General features: G+C 33.0%; 1 pseudogene; it reads left to right on the top strand.

Annotated features, from left to right (window-relative positions):
- The first annotated feature begins 4,109 nt into the window (after positions 1 to 4,109).
- LOC115988429 lies at positions 4,110 to 14,254 on the top strand (annotated as a pseudogene).
- Positions 14,255 to 16,257: the final 2,003 nt, after the last annotated feature.

Here is a 16,257-nt window from a genome sequence, read left to right as displayed (position 1 = left end):
AACATTCTCTCCCTAATTAGCCATTCTTTTAATTATTTGAGTCTTAATAAAATATATTGAGCAACAGTTGAAAACTAAAGTAAAGATACATGAATAATTTGACATAATGCATAAGTCATTTGCGTATTTTCTTAGTTAATAAGATTTTTAATATATATATATATTTATTTATTTTCTAAGTAAAACAAGATTTTTATTTTTATTTTGGAAGGGGACACTGACTACATATATGAGAAATGTGGCCACAAGATTCCATTAATTACATGTCCATGAATTAACTTATTACTTGTAAAAAAATAAGATTAAAAGAAGGGTCAAATAACCGAGAACCTTTTTCTTCTGTTAAAAATGGTTTGAATTTTTTTCTTTTTGAATGGCTAATTAGGGAGATAATGTTATCTTGAGAAACTACAATTAACTTGTAACACTTTTCGTAGGTTTCAGTTAGTTCAATTAGTAAAGTCTCTGATAGTTGAATAAGAGATTTGGGGTTATCTACACTAAAAACTGATTAGTGTCTTGGTCTGATGATATATATTTTTCTCGCATGTGGATATGAGCTAAGTTTCTATACTCCACAATCCCATCCAAAATAGGATATTCCGAGGTAAAAGGAATTTATAAGAGCATCATCATTAGTGGTGGTAAAATTTTAGCAATTTGACATCACAAAAAACTACTTTTTCTATTTTATTATCTCACTTTACAAAACACCCAACATTAGTGGTTTTATTTGAGCATTCAACACAATAAAATAATATACAAGACAATAAAATAATATATTCACTACAATAATCATTTAATAATTTGAGTTATAGTGGAGGACCTAATAAAACAATTTTTTTTTTTTTTTTTTTTTTTTGTGTGTTTAACATCTAAGCTATAGTGCACACACAAAGATGGCTATGCACTGTAGCTCAACAACAAAAAATTTTGGCTTTTCCTCCACCAATGCAGCCAAAAATCTTGGCTTTACATCCACTGATGTAATCCACTTTTGTTATATTTGGTTGGTAAATTTAGCATTTTAGCCCCAAGGTGGCCTAGGCCTCCCTGGCCCAAAGAATTAAAAGGAAAAAAAAAAAAATTGGGCTCCCTTATCCCAAGAAAAAAAAAATTATGGTTATATATATATATATATATATATATATTTTTTTTTTTTCTTTCTAAAGTTACCTCCATCTTCCAAAAACTTAGACCTCCTCCTTTTTAATCAGCTTAGTCCAACTAGTAACTATTCAACTCAAAAACTTAATAAAAACAAAACTTTAAAATAAAAAATAAAAATCATAATTAGCCTAGTATTAGAGTACAAGCATCAGGTATTGTAAATGCTAAATATTTAGCATTTACAATACCAAATACCAAAAATACTACTGTATGAGATATTTTAAATACTATATTATAGTAGCAAAAGTAAGTTTTGATATGTGAATATATATATATATGCGCAATAGTTGATGCTATTAATGAACAATATTATTGTGCATTTTTTTGTCATTGTTGGTAGATGATTGCATCTTAATGTATTAAAAAAAATGATTTTATGTATTTATCTTGGTTGATATTTTGTTAGTACTATATGGATACCTATTTTTTTCTTTCTTATACTTTGACCCTTAGCTTGAAATCCTAGATCTACCCCTATCTGAGTGCAGCTAGTTTAATTTCACCCATTCTTTGGTTCTAAAATATCAGACTCATTGCAATCTTGTAAAAGATGAACAATTGATTCCATGTCTCCATTACACTTGGGTAAATCAGATAACTTCTCTCCTTTTTATTTTATAATTAATTTATTTAATGTGAAGATTGAAATTGCATTTTAAGAAGGATAAAAACTGTACAAATTTAAGTTAAAGCATGCCAAATGATTTTGAATAGAAATGTATGCTTTATAGTTGATGTGAGGACACGATTCGTAACGAACCGTTAGCAGTGTTGGGTTCGCACGTAAAAAGGTCCCAACAATATCATTTGTAGAGCGTGGATTTGAAAGGCTAGGCCTTGGTCACCAGGCGATGGGTTTTTCGTGGTGTTCATACATGGTTAAGTTGTCTTCACCCCTGGAGTTTTTCTCTTGGAGGTGGGCTGGAAGGCTCAGGTTTTTGGCCATTTTTCCCAGCATCCCCTACTTGGCGCACTAACCTTTTCATTATATAGTCCCTCTTGGTTGATCCTGTCCTTCCATTTGTCGGTCAGGCAGGTGCTTGCTTTTGTACCTGTCCCATCAACTGTCTCTTCTTACTTTTTTGTTTAGTCGCGAGAACCAAAGTTACACCGTCTAAACGTCTTTTCTCATTAACATGATCTGGATGTTGGCCGATGCATTTAATGTGGAGGGGACATATCTTCCTTGAGCCTAATACGCACCGTACTTCCATGTGGACCTTATTCCATTCACATCTCCTTCAGAGGGTAGTTTGGGGATAGCCTTCACCAAGACGCTGATCCTCCCTTTGAAGCCTTAGGATGCCGAGGACAGGGTAGTCCTCAGCCACTCCCCTTGACACCCCGGCCATCGATCATTCATCCTCGGCACAAGACATCCTCGGCACGAGCCCTGGGCCCAGATAGAGTTTGGGCCGGATTGTAAACTTCCCGGACCCACAGTTGATATAATACTTTCATGTGTATCCAGAAAAGGAAAAAAGCAAAAAATAAGTTGTTTGTCATATTCATTAGTATTGTATTTTATTAGTTCTTTTAGGGACATTTGAGAACATTTCCTATTCTTAAATGTTTCAAATTTCATCCACAACATTATTGATCTACATAGGTTTCAAGATGTTTTATGGACAGAAAATAGAATATATATCCACACGTACACTACACCCAACTTAACATAAAGTATTAAAATTTAGAAAATAAAAAATTACAACTTTTTTTTTTTTTTGAGAGAGATCAACTCATGATGTCTATTTCTAATGATGACTTTTTATTATTAGCCCAAGACTCCAATTAGTTTTTAGTGTAGACGATGATTGAATTCCAGATCTCTTATTCAACTATCAGATATTTTACCAATTAAGTTTTATACATATATGACATATTCACTTGACTTATTGTAGTGCAAAAAAAACCAAGAAAAAAAAAGAAAAAAAATTCCCTAAAAGAGATTTATCACACTCCAATCTCCAACCATAATGCCAAAGATATTTTTTCTAATGATTAGTACTATATAATCTTAATTAGATAGATAGTAAATTTACATTTATTTTAAAAAGTATAGGTTGATGGTCTAACTCATAGTTAGTATTATAAGAGGCAAAATATATATACATGATACAAGATATGGATATTTTTCATTTAGTTGAAGATTTTAAATGGAAATGAAAAAAGAAGAAGAAGATTTATATGTGAATTACAAACTGAAACAATTAAAAAGAACTATCTATGTTAAGTTTTTTTTTTTTTTATATTCCATTTTTTTTAGAAACATTTATATTCTAACTTAGTAGCTTGTTTATATAATCTCAATATAATTTGATAAGATATAATCAAACATCTACTAATTAAGTATTTAGTTAAAAGTTTTGTAGTTTAACTAGTTGGTATCTCTTAGTATTTAAAAAAAAAAAAAATTCAGAGTTTAAATCCTCACTCTCCAATACCATCAAGTTCTCAAAATACTAGGTGATAAGATGTTATTAGTTTTAATTTGAATTCACCACATAAACTATTATTTTTATCCTCTAATAACAACATATCATTTCAGATTTGTTGTAAAAATATTTTAGACATAATATTTTTAATTTATTTATCAACTTTATAACCTCAAATTTGTCTAAACAATTATTTTCAAGAAATTTTTTTTTTTTTGAAATTTAATACTAAAAATAAAATAAATAAAGAAGAGTCAGGTTTGATACTTTAGAAACGAAAAATTTCGAAATTTGATTGTGAGAAAGCCGAATGCAGAATACATATCATACCAAGTCCAAAGCGCTAGAATATATTTTATATATATATATATATATATATATAAATTAAAAAAAATTATTAATTTGTGGCGCTTTAGCGGTAAAAGGACGGCGGTGATCGGCTGCGAACGACAGCACCGTGAGCCCCTTCAATTACCATTGCACTCTTTTTGTTTGATTAAAATTTTAGAGATTCTACACCGCGTTTATAGAGCCCTCGGTGAAATTGCTGACCAATCGGGAAAGAGAGACTGGAATTTCAAAGTGGACCCGTGCCCCGGTAATGACCAAAGCTGGACAACAGCACAAGTCAATTCAAATCAGCCGTTCTACTTCAACAATACTCTCATCTGCGATTGCAACCTCACTAACGAATAACGATGCTGTATGCCACGTTGTTCAAATGTACGTACTACTACTTTTCATTTCTTTTTCTTTTTCTTTTTTAGCTAAAAAAAACTTTCTTAAAAAAAAGAAAATTACGGCACCCCACCTCACGTGAGAGTAATGGGTACCACGTGTGCTACTACTACGGGGGCTTTTAGTGAGATTATTTTGTATTTGCTTAAAAATTCATTTTTTTTTTTAATTATTTATTATTTAGTTAATTTTTATTACTATTTGTGGACACTTCTAAATAGTAGTTTTAGCTATTGTTTAGTTACCTTTTAATTTTATTTATAGAACTTTGAGTAAAGAATTTTCAGTTTTATTTAAATAAAATGTTTCCAAACGAACTTTAAGTTTACCCTTACTGATTGATTTATTTGTTTATTTGAAATCCAAACTAAGGAAATAGTGCGCAGCGAATTACACTTGAATTAGTACTATAGGCATAGGTTTTTATTGGGTCCATTACTAATATTACTTTTGTACTTCACTAAAAACAAAAAAAAAAAACAAAATTCTTGATTAAAGTTCAGCTTTTTAATCCTTAAAGCAATAGGGGACAAAAAAGATGACCAAATGGGTGTCAAGGCTTGATTATTATGTACTTGAGTGGCACATTACTCGACATGGTAGTTAGTTCTAATACCAAATAATACAAACTTATGAATAGAATTCATTCTTGAAAATCGTCTTGCAAGAGAAGAGTGTCTAAGAGCTTATATACACATAATTAAACTTACATTTAAGCCACATATAACAGTATGATCATAACACTCCGACATTATTGTAACTTCAAAAAAGATGTATTCAGCCAAAAAAAACATAAAAAAAAGATGTGCTTATATATATATATATATATATATATAACCTCATGCCAAGATATAGGTTCTGGTTATAGTATGCCTTGGCATTGTGCAGGTGCTCAAGCTAGAGAGAGAGACATTTGTAGTATTCTAATCTATGCACATTCACCTTGCTCCAAGTTCGAATTTCAAATGCGAATCAAATGTTTCACATTTGGTTGGATTCTGATTTACTATTGAGCTAGCAAATTTTTTTCTTTAGGCATAAATACGTGAAGTTGACCCATGTTCTAGTGGATATAAGTTTGAAGGTTGGTGTTGCAGGTCTGAAAATTCAGATTGTATTTTTTCTCCTGTAAAAATCCTTGTCATACAGATTTCTTAGAGTGCAGGGTCTTGCTGGTATACTTCCACCAGCTCTTGCAAAACTACCCCACCTGAAGATTATGTAAGCAGAGCAACTATTATTTGTTTTATTTCGTAATTGAAAATCGGATTAAGTTTCTTTGAACAATTTCCTCTTGATTGTAGTGATCTCAATGCTAACTACCTCAGTGGTAATGTACCAAAAGAATGGGCTTGTATACAGTTGGAATATCCGTAAGTGACTTCTGAGTTCAAGTCCAAGTTAGCCAATAAGTGCTTACTCTTACTGATTTAAGATAATGAATTCACTGCAGGTCCATCTCCACGAACAACTTATCAGGACCAATTCCACCCTACTTGGGAAATATTACTACTCTTAAAATATTGTATGCTCTTTTAGTATCTTTCTTTCTCCCAATCATTTAGACAGTAAATTTATGTCATTTTTTTTTTCATTTGCTCTAGCTATAATATTTAAGATTATATTCAGGAGCATAGAGAGCAATCAGTTTTCTGGAACTGTTCCCCCCTGCGCTTGGAAATTTGGTTAACTTGGAGTACCTGTTAGCGTTTCTTTCTTTTCCTTTATTTAATTTTTCAAATCACATTTGATTGGTCATCTCTAAATTCTCACTGATTTTCTTAATCACTTAACAATTGAAATGGTCTGAATTTCCTTTCTGTGATTGCAACGTTCTTAGTGCTAACAATCTCACAGGAGAGTTGCCAGTGAATCTCACTAATCTAAACAAATTAACAGAATTGTAAGTTGGTGGTATTGATTCCGTTCTAACAGTAATTTTGGTATTTTCATTGAAAGCTAATCTTTGGGGTTTGTATTTTGTTCACTCTTGTTTTCATTTTGGGCCATGTGCAGTAGAATTAGTAGTAACAATTTCATTGGAAGGATACCTAACATTTTTCAAACTTGGAAACAACTTTAGAAATTGTACGGGCTTTTCTTCTACATTGTTTTCTAAATCTCTTTTTTAGGTAAAGGTTTCAGGTGTGATCTCAATTTGTTTGAGCTGTTTTGTTAACAAAGAGATCCAAGCTAGTGGTCTTGAGGGGCCTATACCTCCTAGCATTTCTGCCTTGAGTAATTTAAATGAGCTGTGAGTTCTGCCTTCTAAGTTAACAGTTCTTGAGTTGCTTAACCTTTAAGATACATTCATGTGATTTTAAATTTATAGTATTCATATCTGAAGAGCCTGACAGTTATTGATGATGCAACTCTATTCAGACAAATTAGTGATTTATTTGGAGAAGGTTCAAAATTTCCATCCTTGCTTGTCATGACAAACATGAGTAGATTGTATGTCATGAGTAGATTGTAGATGGTATAAATTAGAATAATACACTATTCATATAAGTTTTCTTTACATGAATTCTGTATAAATTTCAGGTTGTTGAGGAGCTGTAATATCTATTGATCAATCCCTCCTAATATTTCAGATTTGAAACTACTTCAGATTTTGTACTTCTCCTGTCCTTTATCTTTTTCCCTTTTTATTTTTCATCTTTTACTGAAAAATGTGTGAAGTGCAAAGTGCAGATCCCTATAATTGGATAGAACCCAGTTATATGACCCTTATTAGAGCATGTTATTAAGTTGTGTTGAAAAAAATGAAAGATTAGGGTGAAGAGAGAATAAAGAGGAAGAAAAAAAATAAAGAGAGAGAGAGAGAGAGAGAGAGAGTGGAAAGGATTAGGGTTTAATCAATCAGTCCCTAGAATTGAAAAACATCAAAATTTTCAACAAAAAAAGAAGGGGAAAATCACCAAAATAATCAGGGGTTGACAATCAAACTCTGTGGCCTGTGCTGGTGTCAGTGTTGATGTCATCAACGGATGCTGAAGTCAGCACACCTCTATCATTTGATGATGACCTATAAATGATGCGCACTTTGGTCACTTGTCTGTTTGTGTGGCATTATCTTCACCAGATGAAGAAAAGTAATGGAAAAATTCTAATTAAAGTTGTTAATAAAACCTATTACAAGATGCATCTACAATGTTTAATGAACATTTTTGGAGTATCTCTAATTGGTTGTTGAAATATTTTATCTTTTTTCAAAAAAAAATTTATTCATGCTTTTTTTACTTGTGCACATTTGGTGTTTAGCAGAACAGTCATTTTGTAAACCTTCTTCTTTGCTATGATGACATCTACATTGTTACCTTCTTGCAAAGATCTCAGCTTCAACAGATTGGAGGGAAATGTTCCAGATTTAGGTGGTCTAGCAAAGTTGGAGCTCATGTAAGCTTCACAACCAAACCCTTAATTAGGTTCAATTATAGAGTAAATTCAAACTAACAATTAATAAGGAGCTAAAACATTAGCAGATTACAAATACGTAACACAGCTTGGCTTTTGGCCGATGTCCATGGGTTAATGTGCAAGGTCACTATGTATTATTAGCATTTATCTCTATCACAATCCCTAATCACCAAATAAACCTAAAACTAGAATCCTTTCCATCCGCTATATCCTTTTATGTAAACCTAAAAGGACCCTTATATGACCAGGACGTTACAACAGAAAGTAGAGTATGACCTTTTAATATCGTAATGCTATAATAATTAGTGCTGGCTGCTTCCTTCTATAGTAGTGGATAGCTTGACTTTTTGGTAGTCTAGGCTGTTAAGCCTATTGTGTTCGCATTGTACAATTCTTTGTTTTTACTAATATAAATTCTTATTTTGATTCATCCAAAAAAAAAATATTTATATATATATATATATATATATATCTTTATGCTTTAGGTACTTAACTAATGATATTGTCTTGTTTGCTAAATAGGTTTTTGACAAGCAACTTGCTCACTGGGAGTGTTCCAGAGTGGATCAAGGGTAGTACCTAGTATGGGTTTTCCTCCTTAATTCTTGATGAATTTCGCGTAGTGTGGAGAACATAGTTTTTAAAATTGTTTTAACATGATGTTATATACATTACTTTGGACACTGATTTTGAGCTGGCCAGAGAAGCTCGGAGGAAAGAGCTTGAATTTACGCTGGATTAAAATTGACAAACCAGTTGTGTTGTTTTAGGAATAATGCAATATGGAAGATAGCTTAGAATGCTGATTCAGACTGCATGTTTCATGCATTCAATTATACCACTAGCGAAGAAAGACTTGAACGATGGCATTGAATGACAGTAAATTAATTAAATTGTAAAAAGGTCATGTTTTCAATGTTGTTGCTTCTAGAATTTTGTAATGATTTCTTTTAACAATTCTCTGTCCATAATAAACTGTTTCTAGTATAAAAAAATTGATCAAAATGCTCTTAAAAATTACATTTTGTACTTGTTCATATTTAGGTTGAGCTATAATAATTATGTTATACTTACAGCAAAATAGATATTTCTTACAATAATTTTTCAGAGAATTCTGCTCCTGCATCACTTTGCCGAGATGATCTGTAAGTATCTGCCTTCTTGAGTGTTATACACTTGCTATCTTTATAACCTTTCCAGTTTTCCAAAACTAAGTGTTTTTTTTTTTTTTTTTCTAATGCGTCAGAAATTTGTTCAAAAGCTCTTCTGGTAGAGACAACTTGTAAGCTTCAAACTAATGAAATTTTAAGGAGAAAGTTTTATTTTATTTTTTTCCTTTATCACTTTGATTTTGGATAACTGACACAATTTATCTACTGCACTAATTAAGAGAACTTCTTGAGTGCTTGGGTGAATCTCCATATTCACAAGGTAATTATATATATATATATATATATATAAATCAAATTATGAGGTATATGCTCCAGTTATCTTGTTGGGGCCTTCTCTTTTGGTACTTTATTTTTAAATGAAAAAAAGAACTTGGTTAGATAATTCATCTTGCCCAAGACAGCTACATAAATGAATTCAGAAGACAATGGCAATTTTATTTTTGTTCTATTGTGTTTGCCTGTATTTGATTGTCATTAATGTGGTGTTGCTTCTATGCAAATTGGTATTCATTGCATATAAATTGTGGTGGGAAAGAAACCACCGTTGGACACATAAAATATGATGGGGTTGAAGACACAACTGGTCCGACTAAATATTTTCATATGAAACCTAATTGGGGATTTAGTAACACTGGTCATTTTTGGGATATAAAAATTACCCCAAATGACTATTTAGCAAATAATGTATCCATACTTACAATGGAAAATTCCCAACTATACACAAGTGCAGGACTATCTCCTCTTTCAATCACGTATTATGCTCACTGCCTAGCGAATGGAAATTATACCATGAAACTTCACTTTGCAGAGATAGTATTCAGAAGCACTATATCTTCTTACAGTCTGGGGAGCCGGATATTTGATGTGTATATCCAGGTAATTCGTCACATTATTTTTTTCTCTATAGGTTATAGTAGAGGATTTAATTGAATTAATTTGCTGTAGGAAAAACTGGCATTGAAAGATTTTAATATTGAAAATGAAGCAGAAGGGCATGATAAAGCAGTCATTAAGAATTTTGCAGCTGTTGTTACAAATAAAGTTCTGATGATTCGGTTTCATTGGGCTGGGAAAGGGACAACAGCTACCCCAAACAGAGGGATCTATGGTCCGCTTGTGTCATCTATCTCTGTGGAATCTGGTAAATGTATTGGGGTTTTATAATCTTTTGTTGTCCAACTTCTTTCATGCTTGGATTTGATTGACATACAATGTAATCATAGCAATTTGGTGGAAGCAGAGCCACATATTTATCTATAGTTAAAATTGAAAAAGAAAGACTAAAAACAAGCTTAGAGTGCATTTAGATGGAAGACATCCAAAGATTTTATCATCTTCTTTTCATAGCCATTCCCCACTAGTTTGTCTTGGAACCATATATTGCAATCTTGCCTTTTATTTTCTATATTTTGCTACATATATTTCAGAATGCAGAATTTTTATCATCGTTCTTAGCTATTTTTCTTTTTCTGTAGATTTTAGTCCCCCTGTTGATGGCAAGATTGTGGTTGGAGCTGTAGTTTCGGTGCTACTCCTCATTTTTATGATTTTAGGCATTCTTTGGTGGAAGGTCTGTATGGGAGGGAGGATATCAAGGGAAAAAGGTAATCAATTGTGAAATCTTGATATATAAATTATAAAGGACAGTATTCATTTTCTCCAACTATGGTGGGAAGTTGGAACAATGTGAAGAAAAATTTTCCAAGGGCTCATAAATTGTTGCACTTCAATATTTTATTTTATTTTTCTATCTACTTCTGTAGATGGATCAGCATTCCAAAGTACACCATGCAAAGTAACCGAATGATTGCTGGATCATGAGCATATGACTTATCTTGGGATGATGCATGATGATTGGAGTGATTTAGTTCTAATAATGGCGATAATTGAGCTTATGTAACCATGCAAAAAACTCATATCGTTGCTATTTTGTAAAATCTGCATAAAATGGATGGCTTGAGCTAAATCTAGTTGAGTGAATGTCTAATTATCTACAAAATATCTTGGCTATTTATTTTTTTTTTTTCATTCCTAAAAAACTTTTTGTGAAGAAATATGAAAAGAAACAAAAGAAAAGATGTTGTGACAACTTGGGTTTGAGTTCCATTTCATATATTTGAACACCCCTGCTCTCTCTCTCTCTCTTAAAGCTTCTGTGTGATCAACTGCATAGTGCCTTTAAAGGCTTTTGCTTGTCTTCTCATTCTTTAAGAAGATACCTAACTACTCAAGAGGCATGCATCTATTTGGTCAAAAATTTGTCTTGTTATACTGTAAGATGCAGCTTGACGTCTAGCCTGATGCCTTTGATAGAGTTAAGAGGATTAGAGCTGCAAACTGGTTTTTTTATTGCCACTAATAACTTCAATGCTGCAAATAAGATCGGGGAAGGTGGTTTTGGATCAATTTACAAGATATCTGACAGCTATTTATCTATTATAGAATGTATGTGTGTGTGTGTGTGTGTGTGTGTTATAAATTTCTCAATTCTCAATGCAAGGTATTCTATTAGATGGTGCTACAATTGCAGTTAAGCAACTTTCTTCAAAATCAAAGCAAGGAAGTTGTGAATTTGTGACTGAAATAGGCATGGTATCTAGTTTACAACATCCGAATCTTGTTAAATTGTTTGGATGTTGTATTGAAAGAGAACAATTATTGTTGGTGTATGAGTATATGGAAAACAATAGCCTTGCACGTGCCTTGTTTGGTAAGCTAATGTTTTATACCTACAATGCATTTTATGTTCATAATAGAAGAATGTGGAGAAAATGCTTTTGATGAATTTTATTGATTGGGTTCTAAACATCAATTTCAGGTCCTACAGGTGGCCGATTAAAATTGGATTGGTCTACAAGGTAGAAAATATGTGCTGGCATAGCAAGAGGTCTAACTTTCTTACATGAGGAATCAACACTCAGAATTGTTCATAGAGACATCGAATCTACTAATATATTACTTGATGGTGACCTTAACCCTAAGATCTTTGACTTTGGTTTGGCCAAGCTTTATGAAGGGAAGAATACCCACATCAACACCAAAATTGTTGGAACCATGTGAGATACTTTCCTTTGTTTATTATCTTTTGTGTTTTTTTCCTATTCTTTTCTGTTTCATCACCGCTACAGATCTTGATTATGAACATGTGAATAGATATTGATCTTATGGTCTCTAGTGCTGTGTTGCTGCACAGAATATGGTAGTAATTTTTTCAATGAAGTCTTCGCACATAGGCAAGTATGTAAAGTACTATGAGATAAATATTGGCCAAAGTACATTTGACACTTTAATTTGTATATGCTTGGTATCCACATGTGATACATAACCATGCTCATAGAAACTCTTTGCAGCATGGTTTCACATTGATTAGATAGGGTTCATGCTTTTTTATCTATAAGACAAAGTGACTTTAATTTATAGTGTTGAATATTTTTTATACCACATTACTCATGCAATATAAATTCGTGTCAAGTTTCTTGTAGAAGAGAAAATTTTCAGATTGTAATGAAGCATGAAGAAAATATATAAAGTTACCCCCTAAACGTTGCTCCCGCTCTGCCTCCATATGCAAGAAAAACAATTTTACAACATTCCTTCTTTTTTTTTTTTTTAAACATGCTAGCCCAGTTACGACATTCCTTGAGTAAGCTCAAATCTTAACAAAGTACATTTTTTTGGGGGAATCTTCCCAATTATAAAAAAACAACCTGTATCAACATAATAAATGATTAGGAAAAGTCTTGATTTTTTTTTTTCTTTCTAAATTAGACTATTTATTGTATACTCTTTTCTGGAAATCATTTTCCAAAATGGGGAGTAAGGCTCCCTATCAACCATCTCTCCCAAACCTCACAAAAGTTTGTGCACGAGATACAACCTTTCTATTGCATACTCAGATATAAAATCTTTGTTGTTTGCTCAATTGCATGGCTCCTGGTCCATGTAACTCAAGCACTTTCATCTACTTTACCAAGTTTAGAAAACATAATTTTTTTTATTTTAATTTATTTGTTATTGTTGCTTTTACTGTCTTGTTATAATTTGTAGTACAATGAAATTAAAACTCAATTACGGTGGCTTTGTTAATTGCATGATTGCATGCATAACCATAAATTGGATAAACTTGTGCTTGGAAACTTGACAGGTATTGCACTTGTTGATTTAGAAGTTCATAGGATCATACTAGCGAACCAATTATCATAGCTTAACTTAACGTATGTTTTGCAGAGGCTATACGGCACCAGAATATGCATTATGGAAGATTTTAACCTATAAAGCAGATGTTTACAGTTTTGGAGTTGTTGCATTGTAAATTATTACTGGGAAGAACCACATGAAATATAGACCTAAAGAGAACTGTGTGTGTCTACTAGATTGGGTAAGTTACATCCTTCTCATGTTCTTTTGAAACTTGTGGCTAAAGCACATTATAGAACCTAGGTAAAGTTTGCTTCTTTTGGAACTTCTCCATTTGACTAGGTCAACCTACTTTATGTCATCCTAGGCTCAAGCCTCATGAAAACATATTTCAATTGATAATTGTTTGACTATGGGAGGCAAGAGTTTGGCCAAATAAGTAGTAAATTTTTGCTTGCATGTTAAACGTTCAAGTTGCATAACTAATATGTCTTCATTGAAATTAAAGTGATATGTGGATAATAATTTAATGTCTTGTTAAAATGATTTTCACCACTGGAAAAGAATTACTTTTGGTAAATATGTGAAAAAGATGAAACTGCAGAAAATTTTGTTAACGAATTGCATTATCAATATTTCAATTAAAAAAAAAATTATTCTTTTATTAATTTTTTTTCATCATTTAAATTGGTAGCCTACTGTATGCTCAGTGCTCACTTGAGAAACATCATTAATATACTAAAGGGATTTTTTTTTTCTTCTTTTTGGTTCTCATTCACTTCTAAAACTCTTATTTTTTCACTTTCGGCCATGGTTTTACATCAAAAAGGGAATTTTATGGAGTTGGTGGATCCAGAATTGGGATCTGAGTTCAGTAAAGAAGAGGCAACTATAATTATTAAAGTAGCTTTATTATGCATAAATCCATTACCAACACTTAGGCCTCCCATGACTGCCATAGTGAGCATGCTTGAAGGACGAACAGCTGTTCAAGAATTGACCATGGAAGCAAGTATTTATGATAATGATGTGAGGTTTGAATCCTTTAGAGGCCAATGTCAGACCCTACGAGCAAGCTCAAGCGATAGTCAGAGTCTCCTTAAGTCATCAAATGCAACATGGATTGGCTCTTCTTCTACATCTGCCCATGATTTCTATTTGATTAATCTCGACTCTCAGTAATATGAAGAGAATGCTACTTATCTCGAGCTATGGTTAATGATAAAATTTAAAAGAATGAGCAGTGTGATTTTAATTCCATCATGACAACTTCTCCCTATTTTGTTACTTCCCTCCCTTTAATGAGTTACTAGATTTATGGTTTAAATATCTTCTGATTTCATGTAGGTAAAGAAATGGATAGTGTCATAATTGTTCAGATTCGTGATATCTTTCATAGTTTCATTTCCTTGGATCATAAAAATGACAAAAACCTGTAGGGCCTTTGGAAATTGCTGATCTGCCTACTTGGAATTAAAACCAAATAAAAGAATTAAAATGAACCCAATTTGTAATTACAAATATTCATTTTGTATCTGTTACATTTCTTTTTTAATATTCAATTTTTTACAATAAACACCAACTGCCTCTTAGACAAATTGGTACCTCCCATGCACATAAGTTCTTGTAGGGTTACAGGGAGAAGAGGGGCTTGGATGGTAATATTAGGATGTCTAACCAATAAAAAAAAAAATGTTACGATAAACCGGGGGGTGGGGATGGGTATGGGGAGGACCGTGGTTTTTCTTGCATATTAGGAAATGCCACTAATCAATGCTTAGGTTCTTCCATTAACACTTAGGGTGATATATCCAAATCGTATCACCAAAAATTTAAGAAAATCTAGTAATGCCCTTGTTTCTCTGTGGTTTAGAAGTTGGGTTTTTCTCTCTAATTTCTTTTACACAGTAGAATTAGTGTGTCCCTTCGATGAAGGTGCTTAGTATCCTGGGAGTAACACTGTTATTTTTAGGCTTGTTGGGTTATTTTATTGGGGTTTGGGAAACCTGGCGGTAATGAGTTGATATGAGAACGAGTCCCTGCTTCAAGATATAAAATTTGAGAAGACTAAACTGTGGGTTCAACTTCATGGAATTTCAATTAAATATATGACAATTGAGGTATTCAGGTATCCATAGATCTGTGGTTACCTTTGTGTTGTGGTAGAATGATATCTGTAGGTGAAGGAGGTAAACAGGTGTGGATATCGTTCAAGTATGAAAGGCTGCCAAATATGTGCTACTGGTGTGGGCAACTTACTCACAACGACAGAGATTGTGAGTTGTGGATTGACAATGAGGGTGCACTCACACTAGAGCAACGTGAGTTTGGACCATATTTGAGAGCACCCCCTTTCATTGCTACAAGATGAAAGTGCAATCATGGACCCTGGGTTCTATGCCAAGAAGAAGAGGATGAGGTCAAGTACATCGGGGGACAGCAATTCATGCCAGAATTCTGGTCCTGGTAGAGGAAATGCACTGGAGCGATCACAAGGAGTAACAACTAGCAATGATGACAACATTGAAGCCGAAGATATTGTCTCATTAAGGCGTAATGAAGTGGATGGGATTATTAGGGAAGATACGACTTTTAAAAACAGAGTTAATGAGACAATCATTAGGGAATTGAAGACTCCTAAGGAAACTGAAATTGTTATGGAATTAAGTAATAAGGAGTTATGTTTGGCACAGGAGTTTGGGGCGGCCAAATTATTGGGATCGGGAAGGAGTACTACTAAAAACCCTAGTGCACGTGACAACTTAAGTGGTAAATCAAAACTTAACAAGTCACGTGCTACTACTGAAACTAGGGTTCACAAAACAACTGCTACACATGCAACATCTATCTGGACTCGTAGAGAAAGAAGTAAACCCAGGGATAACACGACAGCAAGTTTTCAGTCACAAGGAAAAAAAAAAAGTGGCTGGATCTGAGGCAAACCACACTGAAGTTACAGCAAAAAGATTCCAAGCTACTCTCAGTGAAGAAAACACACCTTTTGTAGTGGTGGGAGCTGATGTTTAGCCCCGCCAACAACAACGAGTTATTTAGCATGGAACTGTCATGGGCTTAGGAACCTACATACAAGGAGGGAGTTTGTTGAAATCATACAGGCAAAAGATCCTGCAGTGGTGTTTTTCGCCGAGACACTTACAGATGGTGCAAGGCTAGAGTTTATTTAA

Source organism: Quercus lobata, chromosome 5, assembly GCF_001633185.2.
Source record: "Quercus lobata isolate SW786 chromosome 5, ValleyOak3.0 Primary Assembly, whole genome shotgun sequence".
Lineage (NCBI taxonomy): Eukaryota > Viridiplantae > Streptophyta > Magnoliopsida > Fagales > Fagaceae > Quercus > Quercus lobata.
This window is presented reverse-complemented; position numbering and strand designations above follow the sequence as displayed.